This window comes from Moschus berezovskii, chromosome 16 (assembly GCF_049115385.1).
Source record: "Moschus berezovskii isolate FMDL1 chromosome 16, NW_MosBer_1.0, whole genome shotgun sequence".
Lineage (NCBI taxonomy): Eukaryota > Metazoa > Chordata > Mammalia > Artiodactyla > Moschidae > Moschus > Moschus berezovskii.
In genome coordinates this window covers 26,560,515-26,572,537 of record NC_142475.1, presented here as the reverse complement: position 1 = coordinate 26,572,537, position 12,023 = coordinate 26,560,515, and the positions used below count along the sequence as shown (strand labels likewise).

The following is a 12,023-nucleotide window of genomic DNA, read 5'->3' as shown; positions in this document are numbered from 1 at the left end:
TAAAAATGGTTTCAGTTCCATCTTGGATCTCAAGAAATTTGCATGCACTTTTGTGTCTCCTGTTCTTTTTCAGTCATTCCTCTAATTGAAGAGTTCTTGATCATATTATTTTATGCAATCTGGTCACTGATCCAAAGCCCAGATGATCAAAGTTGTTAGGTTTTCTTGGCATTTTGCTTCTTGGATGTTTTTTAGTTCTGACATAATCCCATGGATAACTCCTTTAATTGTGAGTAAGGAAGAGCCATTACACACTCTTACTGTCTTGGGTTAGATTTTAGAAAATCATTCTAAGTATGACTGATGAAAAACTCTTGAACCTTGACTAACTGTAGACTGTTCTTGAAGAATCTGACCTTTCTTCCTAAACTTATAGTCTTAGGAGCTATAACTTTTAGATACTGCTTCCTGCCTAACTTTTATAGAAAAGGTACCTGATCTTAGATGTCATAAAACATTACTGTTTTAGCTTAGCTTCTCTGAGAATTTTACTTCATCGTAGTATAGTAGTACTAAGTAGTATTGATCAGTAGTTTAATCTTGGTCACTGAGAGGCATCTAGTTAATGATACTGCTCACTGTTTCCTTTGTTTAACATACTGTAAGTTGAAACCAAGGACAAATAGAAGGGGACTGAAATAAAACCTTTATTACTGACAAATTAGAGTACAAATGCCCTGTCTGCTGACTGAATCCTAGAATTTAGCAAATAGCAGCTAACCTTAGTCACAGGCAGTGCCAAACCAGATCTGGCTGACTCTGGTGGGGCAGTGGAAGCATCTAATTCTCTGAGGCCTCTAGCTCCCTCGAGGAAAAACTTGATAGAACTGAGAAGAATATACTTGGAATTTTCTTCTTACATTTACCAACCAAATGTCACTTCATTCCTTAAGAATTTATAGAAGGTGAAGTGTTATAGCTGTGGACCTTCTCAGTGTCATAGAAATATACATCAGAAGTGGGGAAGAAGTATAATACATAATAAGCAGGGATAGTCCTAACTTTGAAAAAAATAATTTGGATCTGTGGAACTGTATTTCTTCTTTTTATTTTGCAGATCTGTTAGACTGTAGTAGGTGAGGTTTACATGAGATCAAAGATAGAGCCAGTATTAGAAACTAGATCTGTGGGCTTTCAGGATGTTTCACCATAATTTTCTCTGAATACTAGGATCATAAATTATAATTTCAAGATTCTAAATCACTGCAGTCTGAATAAAATGTGTTCCCATAGAGCATGAATGATAGACTTATTATAAGCAGGTCCTATCTTTGGAAATATAAGAAATATATAAACAACCCCTCATTACATCACAGTTTATTGTAGCATTTTTTACATACTTTAAAGATTTAATCAGGGTTCAGTGTTAATATCTCATTTAAGTGTAATAATGTATTCTTCTGCTCCTTTGTTGTACATTAATTGACCAACTATAGATGGGTTTATTTCTGGACTGTCTCTTTTGTTCCATTGATCTATGCATCTGTTTTTATGCCAGTACTTTACTGTTTTGATTATTATAATTTTGCATTATAGTTTGAAGTCAAGGAACATGATGCTTCCAACTTTGTTTTCTTTCTCAGGATTGCTTTAGCTGTTTGGGGATTTTGTGGTGGTTCCATACAAATTTTAGGATTATTTTATTTCTGTGAAAAATTCCATTGGAATTTTAGGGAGATTGTATTGAATCTTTAGATTGCTTTGGGTAGTATGGACATATTAACATTATTAATTCTTACAATCTATGAGCACATTTATTTATGTTTTCAGTTTGTTTCACCATGTCTTACAGTTTTCAGTATACTGGACTTTCACCTCCCTGATTAAATGTATTCCTAGGTATCTTATTCTTTTGGATACAACAGTAAATAGGGTTATGTTCTTCATTTCTCTTTCTGATAGTTCATTATTCGTGTATAGAAATGTAACAGATATCTAGATATTTTTGTATCATGCAACGTTACTGAATTTGTGTATTAGTTTTGACAGTTTTTTGGTGAAATCTGTAGTGTTTTGTAGATGCAATATCATATCCTATCTGTAAAGTGACAGTTTTACTTCTTTTCAATTTGGATGTCTTTTCTTTTTCTTGCCTAATTGCTCTTCTAAGACTTTCAGTAGTATGTTCAATAGACGTGGCAAGAGTAACTGTCATTGTTCTTGATCTTAGAACAAAGCTTTCAACTTTTTACCATTGCGTATGATGTTAAATGGGAGCTTGTCATGGATGTCTTTTATTATATTAGGGTAAGTTTCTTCTTGAGGGTTTTTAAATAAACACAGAAGAAGGGGTTTATTTCAATAAACCCTTCAATAAAGGGATGTTGAATTTTGTCAAGTGCTTTCTGCATCTGTTGAGATGATAATATGATTTTTATCCTTCATTTTGTTAACATAGTATATGATTGCATTTATTGATCTGCAGCTACTCAACCATCGTTGTGGCCCTGGAATAATTAAACACTTCATGTTGTATCATCCTTTTAATGTATTATTGAATTTGACTTGCTAGGCTTTTCTTGATTTTTTCATCTGTGTTCATCAGGGATATTGGTCTGTAGATTCCTGTTTTGTGGTGTTATTGTCTGGTTTTGGTATCAAGGTAATGCTGAGCTAGCAAAATGAGTTAGGACATGTCCCCTACTTTGCCCCCTCCCCAAAAAGAGTTTAAAAAGAACTAGTATTAGTTCTTTAGATGTTTGGTAGAATTCACCTGTGAAGCTACCTGGTCCTGGACTTTTGTTTGTTGAGATGTTTTGATTACTCCTTACTAGTAATTGGCCTGTTCAGATTATCAGTTTCTTCATTATTCAGTTTTGGTAAGTTTGTTTATTTCCTCTAGGTTGTCCAGTTTGTTACCATATAATTGTTCATAGCAGTTTCTTATCCTTCGTTGAATGTCTGTGGTATGAGTTGTAGTGTCTTCTTCATTTCTGATTTCATTTTTTTTCTTGGCACATCTACCTGAAGCATTGTCAATTTTGTGTATTTTTTTCAAGAAATCCATTCTTAGTTTTATTGACCTTTTCATTGTTTTTTAAGTCTCTTATTTCATTTATTTTTACTTGAATTTTTTGTTTTTTTCCTTCCTTCTACTAACTTTGAACTTGGTTAATTTTTAGTTCCTTGAGATGTACAAGTTAGGTTATTTGAGATCTTTCTTATTGTAGGCACTTATTGGTATGGATTTCCCTCTCAAAACTGCTTTTGCTGTGTTCCATTAGTTTTCGTGCATTGAATTCACATTGAATTTAATCTCCACATATTTGTAAATGTTTGTGTTTTCTTCTTATTATAGTTGATATCAAGTTTTTTGTGGTCACAAAAGATCCTGATACTATTCAGTTTTGTTAAATTTATTAATTCCTGTTTTTTAGCCTAACATGATCTATCCTGTAGAATTTGCCATGCATGCTTGAAAAGAATGTTTATTCTGTTGCCTTTGGGTGGAATGTTCTGTTTATATCTATTAAGGTCATATGGTTTAATGTATCTTTTAAGGCCAGTAGTTCCTTATTAATTTTCTGTCTGGATAATATGCATTGGTGAAGGTGGCTTATTGAAGTGTCCTATTATTATTGTATTGCTGTCTCTCTCATTTTAGGTCTGTTAATGTTTGCTTTATATAGACAGGTGTGCGCCTATGTTGGGTTCATAGATATGTACAAATTTTTGCTGGATTGACCCTTTTATTATTATATAGTGACCTTCGTTGTGTCTTATTGTAGTCTTTGTGTTAAGGTGTATTTTGTCTGATATAAGTGAGCTACCTTCCCTTTGTTTTGGTTTGCCTGAACTATCTTTTTCCATCTATTTACTTTTAGTCTTCATGTTTCCTTATATGCAGTGAGTCTCTTATAGGCAGCATATAAATGGTTCAAGTTTTTTAGTTCATTCATCCACTCTTTTGATTGATGGTTTTATTTTAATCAATTTACATTTAAAGTAATTATTAATAATGTATTTTCTGTTTTGAAGTTGCTCTTTTCCTTTCTTCTTCCGTTGATTACTTCTTTTGTGATTTAATTATTTTCTCTAGTAGTATATTTAGATTCCTTTATCTTCTTTATATTTACTTGAGGTTTTTGCTTTGTGGTTACCATGAAGCTTACATAAAACAACTTATGTTTATAACACTATTTTAAGTTTATAACAACTTAAGTTTGAACACTAAAGCTCTACAACCCTTACCCCATGTTTTGTTTCTGATCTCACAATTTACATCTTTTTATCTTGTTTGTGTGTTAGTTGCTTAGTTATGTCTAACTTTTTGAGACCCCATGGACCTGCCAGGCTCCTCCATCCTTGGGATTTTCCAGGCAAGAATACTGGAGTGTATTGCCATTTCCTTCTACTGGCGATCTTCCCAACCCAGGGACTGAACCTGGGCCTCCTACGTTGCAGGCATACTCTTTACTGTCTGAGCCACTAGGGAAGCCCATTTATCTTGTTTATCCCTCAGCAAATTGTTGTATCTTTATTTTTACTACTTTTGTCATGCTATCTTTATAAATTAACCTATACCCTTTACAACTTAGATTATTCATAATTTTACTATATTCTGTACATTTGCCAGTGAGATTTATACTTTTTTGGTTTTCTTTTTACTAATTAGCTCCATTTTGTTTCAGCTTAAAGAAGTTTCATTTACATGTCTTATTAGGCCGGTCTATTGGTGATGTACTATTTCAGTTTTTGCTTTCTTTCTCTCTCCTCCAATTCTGAGTGATAATTTTTCCAGGGAGAGTACTCTTGGCTGGAAGATTTTTCCTTTCAGCACTTTGAAAGCATTGTGCTACTTCCTTCTGGCCTCCGTGGTTTCTGCTGAAAAAATCTGCTCATACATGGGGTTCCCTTGTATGTAAAAAGTTTTTCTCTTACTCCACCTCTTTAGCTTTTGACGCATTAATTACAAGGTATCTCGTGGGTCTGACTTTGGGGGTCTATGGGCTTCCTGGGTCTGGTTATCTGTTTCCTTACCCAAATAATGGAACATCTCCACCAATCTACCTTCAAATAAGTTTTCTGTCGCTTTTTCTCTCTCTTCTCCTTCTGGGGTTCCATAATGTAAAAGTTAGTCTGCTTGATGTTGTCCCTTAAACTGTCTTCACTTTTTTCATTGTTTTTCCTTTTTGCTGCTCTGATTGAGTGAGTTGAACTATCCTAAGTTTGACCTCAATGATCCTTTTGTGTCTTCTCTTCTTTATTTTACTCAGTTATTGCATTCTTCAGCTCGGTGACTTTTATTTGACTCTTTTATCTTGTCAAGCTTTATTGAAGTTCTCACTTTGTTCATTCCTACTTCTCTCAGTCTCAGTGGGCATCTTTATGACCATTATTTTGAATTCTTTTATCAGTTAAATCACTTATTGCTGTTTCATTAAGGTCTCTTTCTGAGGTTTTATCTTGTTTTTCCCTTTGAAACATATTCCTCTGTTTCTTCATTTTCCTTGACTTGCTGTGTTGGTTTCTGTCCATTAAATAAAATAGCCACCTCTCCCAGTTAAAGAAGTGGTCTTATAAAGGAGATGAAGCTTAATTGTTGCACTCTGCCCCTAGTTCTTTGTCGCCTCTCAAACTTTGTGATTGTCCAAGCATCTTATTTTGGCTTTCAGTGGTTGAGGGTGTGGCAAGACCTATTAGCGTCCCAAAATGGAGGATCTCAGTCAGCACATGAATTCAGTCTGATTGGAAGCCAGACCCTCAGACATCAGCTTTTAAAGTATGCAAATATGTACAGTCCTGTGGACCGCAAACATAAGTCCCACTGTCCACCAGAGCCAGATGATCTAGAGGTGTACCCTGGGCGACAGTCACAAAAATTGAGGCACCAGATGAGTATACAAGCTCCTTTCCTAGAAATACCAGGGACCTAGAGTAAGGCAGAGGGATTGTGCCAAGATGGCGACCACTGGCCTCAGCCTCCAAAAAGCAACTCAGTAAGCTTTTAGATAGATCCGTCACACGAGAAGCCTCTCACTCTGAAGCTCTAGAACAGGCAGAGTCCTTTTTCACAGAAAGACTGGGAGTGTATCTTGACATCTTCATTAAGCCCTGATAGTGGTAGCCAACCAGGAACTGTCTCTAATTGCTATAGTCCCATGGTACCAGGAACACAAGCCACACTGACTACCAGACCCGGCCTAGTGAGCATCCCCTGGGCAGCAGCCACAACAACTGGGGTACTCAATGGGAAAGCAGGGGCACCAGGTACGAGTCCAAGGTTCTCTCTGGGAGATACTGGTGCTCTGAAGAGATGCAGAGGGAGAGTGCAGGAGATGGCGCTTACTGGCCTCTGTCCCTGAAGTGTATTTCAGTAGGCTCCTAGATGGGTGTTGAATTAAAAGCTTGCCACTCCTTCATGGGAGGAGGTGAGTTCAGTATCCTTTTTCATTGCTATCTTGAACCGGTATCTCAGTTGAGTTAAATTTAAGGCCAAAGTTTTTTTATATAATAACAAGCATTTTGATTTTTCTATTATTAGTCACTTTTTATGAATGTAGGCCAAGATTCAGTCAAATAAAAATGCAAAAACATGGATGTTTGGGAGTGAGTGGACTGATAATAGCTGGAACATCTCCAACAAATAATACTCAGTCCATCTTCTTTCAAAAAACAGATTTGGTAGGTCAGTGTATTTTGTGAAAGTCAAGGTCTAGCTGGTTAAATGTAGCTTGTACAAAAATAGTTTCTTGTTATACCCAAGAGCTACCACTTGGCTTGTCATTGGGAAAAGGAATGAAGGAGGCTCTAGCGTTGTGTCTATTCAGTAGTACATCCATTTTAGGCTTCAAATACTTGGGTAATTTGTACTCTTTTTTGCAGTGTTTATTTCAAGTTTTTCTTCTTGATTTCATTTGTCATGACTTTGGACAATTTGAAATTACCTATACATGGAAAGGTCAGTATATGTCCTAATTTTAGAGAAGAAAAAGTACTAAAACAGAAAGGTCATAACTCTATATTGTAAATGACAGGTTTTCCAAAATATAAATTCCCTGAATGAAATGTAAATCAGGGTTAGAATTTGGCATTTGGAAAGTAAAATGTTAAATGAATATATGCAGCAACATAATAAAAGAGAAATATTAAATTTCAGAACGGAAGAAGAAAAATAATGAGATGTAATCACTGGGGTGTAAAGCTCAAATCAGAATTTAGATATAGTTGAATTATTTTTGCTTTTTTCCAAAACATTAACCACTAGCCACATAGCTTTCAAGCAGTTGAAGTGTGGCTAGTTTGAGATGTACTATAAGTGTGAAATATACAACAAGATTTTGAAAACCTAGCATGAAAAAAAGAATATATTATTAATAATGACTTTTATATGAATGTTCATGTTGAAATAATTGATTAGGTTAAGTAAAATACATTTATTAAAATTAATATATCCCATTTCTCTTTACTTTTTAATATGACTACTAGAAAACTTAAAATTTTGTAAGTGCCTTGCATTTTATTACTGCCAGACAACACTGATCAAGTTAAATATAACCTTGAACCATCAAAAGGTGATAGGATGTTTTTAAAAAATTAAACTACAGTTAATTTTCCAGATCATGTGTTTGTCATTCACAGCTTAAAACATGAGAGTGAAACAGCTGAAAAGAATATTTGTAACTTATAAGTCACTGAGACCGTAAGAAGAGGAAGTACAAACAGGAAATAATTATTTTAGATTAATATCATTAAGAAAAATGGTAGAAATTGCATGTATTCTGTATACTAATTCTTTCAAAAAGATATTAAGAGTAGGCTCAGAGTTTACAGAGGAAGGAAATGCATTTAGAAAGTATCTAAATCAGTTGTTCTCCAGCTTTCAAGCTCCTTGGGGTACTGAATTTGTAAGTTATTTGATTACATCAAATTTGACTATAGCAGCAATGAAGCTGTGTAACAATTCCCCTGCTTTCATGATCAGAGAGGTGTAGATCTCTGTTACAGTGTCTGAAAATGGAAGGTGACATATCCTGCTGCTCGTTGTTACTGAATCTGACCACTAGATTGATGAAGAGGTGTTCTCTCCTGGAAGAGTTGCCAACCACCAGAGCACCATTCAAGCAGCTGACTATGAATCAGCTTCTTCCCTAGAAGCAGTCTGCACCCCTGTCCCTAATTCTTCCTAATTACCAAGCAGTAAAGTAGGGGACTGTTCATTGCCTGATTTAATGTACAATTTGATCTGCATGTTTGTTACCAGTCCCCACAGACTTCACTTAGATTGTATAAATTAAACCATAAAGCCCTCATATTTTCTAAGAGAGCCATGTCTCTGTCAGCATCCATTCTTTGTCTCCAAAATGGCAGTGGGTTTAAGATTTTTAACTTTCCTGTAAGCTGCATCTGGTCCCATCACTTCATAGGAAATAGATGGGGAAACAGTGGAAACAGTGTCAGACTTTATTTTTTTGGGCTCCAAAATCACTGCAGATGCTGACTGCAGCCAGGAAATTAAAAGACGCTTACTCCTTGGAAGGAAAGTTATGACCAACCTAGACAGCATATTAAAAAACAGAGACATTACTTTGCCAACCAAGGTCCACCTAGTCAAGGCTGTGGTTTTTCTCATGGTCATGTATGGATGTGAGAGTTGGACTGTGAAGAAAGCTGATCGTTGAAGAATTGATGCTTTTGAACTGTGGTTCTGGAGAAGACTCTTGAGAGTCCCTTGCACTGCAAGGAGATCCAACCAGTCCATTCTAAAGGAGATCAATCCTGGGTGTTCATTGGAAGGACTGATGCTAAAGCTGAAACCCCAATACTTTGGCCACCTCATGTGACGAGTTGACCCAATGGAAAAGAGTCTGATGCTGGGAGGGATTGGGGGTGGGAGGAGACGGGGATGACAGAGAATGAGATGGCTGGATGGCATCACCGACTCGATGGACATGAGTTTGAGTGAATTCCGGGAGTTGGTGATGGACAGGGAGGCCTGGCGTGCTGTGATTCATGGGATCGCAAAGAGTTGGACACAACTGAGCAACTGAACTGAACTGAAGCTAACAAGTTAGCCTGCCACCGTTTCATAGATGCTGGTAAAAAAACTCAAGACTTGGGTCAGAAAGGACAGTTTATTACTGACAGTAGTAACATTAGCTAGAGTATCAACATTTGGACCAATTCCCTGAGCCCCAGTTCCCTCTGTAATATGGAGGTAGCCAGAAAATTTGTCTGACTTCACTCAGGAGAGAAAGATTATGCTACTTGTTTTCTAACAAGTCTCATTTTTGCTCTGGAGGGAGACCATTTATTTTCCAAGTTTGGTTGTTCTAATATCACCATGAGATAGTAGTCTAGAACACATGCATGCCTCTGCCAGAAAGATGTGCAGAAATGCAAGAATTTTTAGAATCAGTGTTTTCTTACAAGTTAATGTTGGTAATGCTAGTGTCATAAGTGTGATTCACATGAAAGCACTTCAGTTTCTTTCAGGGTTATGAAAATATAATAGTTAATGTCAACTGTTTGTTGCCAATTGTTAATATTGATGTAACCTGTGATGGACCTATTTGAAATTGTCTTTAGTTCCATTTTTACCTTCTTTTCTCTGCAAAGAAAGGTTATTTTAGTTGCACATCACATACTTTTTGATTCTTAAAATTTCTACATAGTATCAAGCCCTCAGTCCACTAGAATTTAGCCCTTCCCTTGAGGTATCAGTGGAGAAGAAAATGGCAACCCACTCCAGTATTCTTTCCTGGAGAATTCCGTGGACAGAAGAGCCTGGTGGGCTGTTGTCCATGGGGTCACAAAGAGTCAGACATGACTGAGTGACTTAACACTTGAGGTATCAATGAGATTGTTACTTGACTGACCATTTTTTCTTAGAATATGAATTCATGTATCAGTTCAGTTCAGTCGCTCAGTCGTGTCCAACTCTCCGCGACCCCATGAATCACAGCACGCCAGGCCTCTCTGTCCATCACCAACTCCCGGAGTACACTCAAACTCATGTCCACAGAGTCGGTGATGCCATCCAGCCATCTCATTCTCCATCGTCCCCTTCTTCTCCCGCCCCCAACCTTTCCCAGCATCAGAGTCTTTTCCAGTGAGTCAACTCATCGCATGAGGTGGCCAAAGTATTGCAGTTTCAGCTTTAGCATCAGTCCCTCCAATGAACATCCAGGATTGATCTCCTTTAGAATGGACTGGAATTCATGTATACAGAGCATCTTATGGGAAGATATTCTTAAAAGTTTTGTTTTAGATAGAATATTTAGTAAACTTTCATCTGAAATCTTATAAACTACAAGGATATTTTCAGAAATTATCTTAAATCCCACTTAGAGGATGTCTTTCTTTATTCTCTAATCTTTTTCCCCGGGAGATTGCCCTTTACACACCAGATAAGAGAAAGTCTTCATGTTTCTAGCTGGTGGATTTGATAAATACTTGATTAAAAAATGCAGTTTCTTTGTTGTTATGGACAACAAATCTAACACATGAATACAATTAGACTTCCCTGGTGGCTCAGACGGTAAAGCGTCTGCCTACAATACAGGAGACCTGGGTTTGATCCCTGGGTCTGATCCCTGGGTCGGGAAGATCCTCTGGAGAAGGAAATGGCAACCCACTCCAGTACTACTGCCTGGAAAATCCCATGGACAGAGGAGCCTGGTAGGCTACAGTCCATGGGGTCGCAAAGAGTAGGACACGACTGAGTGACTCCACTTTCCACTTTGATATGTAACAAGGATGATACTACAATATAGTGGGGGGAAAGATAATCAAAATAAATGGCTTTAGTCTGTTAGATAGCTATAAGAAAAGTAATTTATTGACATTTACATCACACCATATGCAAAAATCAATTACAGATGAATTGCATATCTATACAAGTGTGTAGAGGAAAACAAATTTTTGTGGCCTTGGAATAGGTAAAGATTATTTGGACAGGGCATATAAACAGTGTAAAAAAACAAAAGTGTTCAGTTGGATCAAAATTCAGAATATCCGTTTATCAAAAGATAACATTCTGAGAGTATAGAAGGAAATTTGCAGTGAGGAAGAGATATTTGTAATACATATCTATGGCAAGTGGTTCGTATCTAGAACAGGATAAGTAACCTACTGGTTACCTGCCCCCACCTGATTGGTAAGAGTTTTGTTGGAATAAAAACTATAGACATTTATTTGTGTATTGTCTATGGCTGCTTATATACTATATAAACAGTTGACTGGTTTTAAAAGAGACCATATACTTAGCCCTGAAGTATTTACTGTCTGACCCTTTAAGTAAAAGTTTCCTGATCTCTTGTTCAGAGAGTGCTATACTAGCTTGATTTCTATAGCTTTGTAGTAGTCTTGCTGTCAGATAGTTCTTGTCTTGATCTTTGTTTTTATTTTCCTAATTTGGTTTTGTTTTTAAAAAAACTTTACAGTCAGCTTTTCAATTTGTACAGAAATATTTTCTCGGATTTTTATTGGAATTGCATTTAATTTGTAGGCCAACTTGAGAATTGATACCTTAATAATGTGTCATTTGTGGACATTGTATGTCTCCATTTACTTAGGTTTATCTTAATGTTTTATGGCGATATTTTGAAGTTTTTAGTGTTCAGTTTAATACCATTATTTCATATTATGGAAGCTATTGTAATTAGCATATACTTTTTTAGATTCCCAATATGTTTTGTCTTTTACATAGAAGTAAAGTTCATTGACTTTATATTGTAACTAATTCTCTTTGTCTAGTGCTTTTTGGTAGATAAGTAGGTATATTTATGTACAGGATAATGACTAAATAAAGATAGTTCTTTTTCTTGTCTTAATGTGCTAAGTAGGACATCAGATTCAATGTTGAATTTCAGTGATGAGAGCAAAATTCTTTATCTTATTCCTGGTCCTAGAAAGAAACATTGAGTAGTTTACCATTAAATATGATATTAGGGTTTTCATATGTTAGGTTGAAGAACTCACCTATAGTTTGTTCACCTATATGTTAGGTTGAAGAACTCACCTATATGTTAGGTGAGAACTCACCTATATGTTGCTCACCTATATGTTAGGTTGAAGAACTC

General features: G+C 36.1%; 1 protein-coding gene across 2 annotated transcripts in view; it reads left to right on the top strand.

The window, feature by feature from the left end:
* The window catches only part of NUDCD1 (NudC domain containing 1), a 93,384-nt gene that overhangs the window by 53,643 nt on the left and 27,718 nt on the right, over window positions 1-12,023 (top strand). The window lies entirely within an intron of this gene.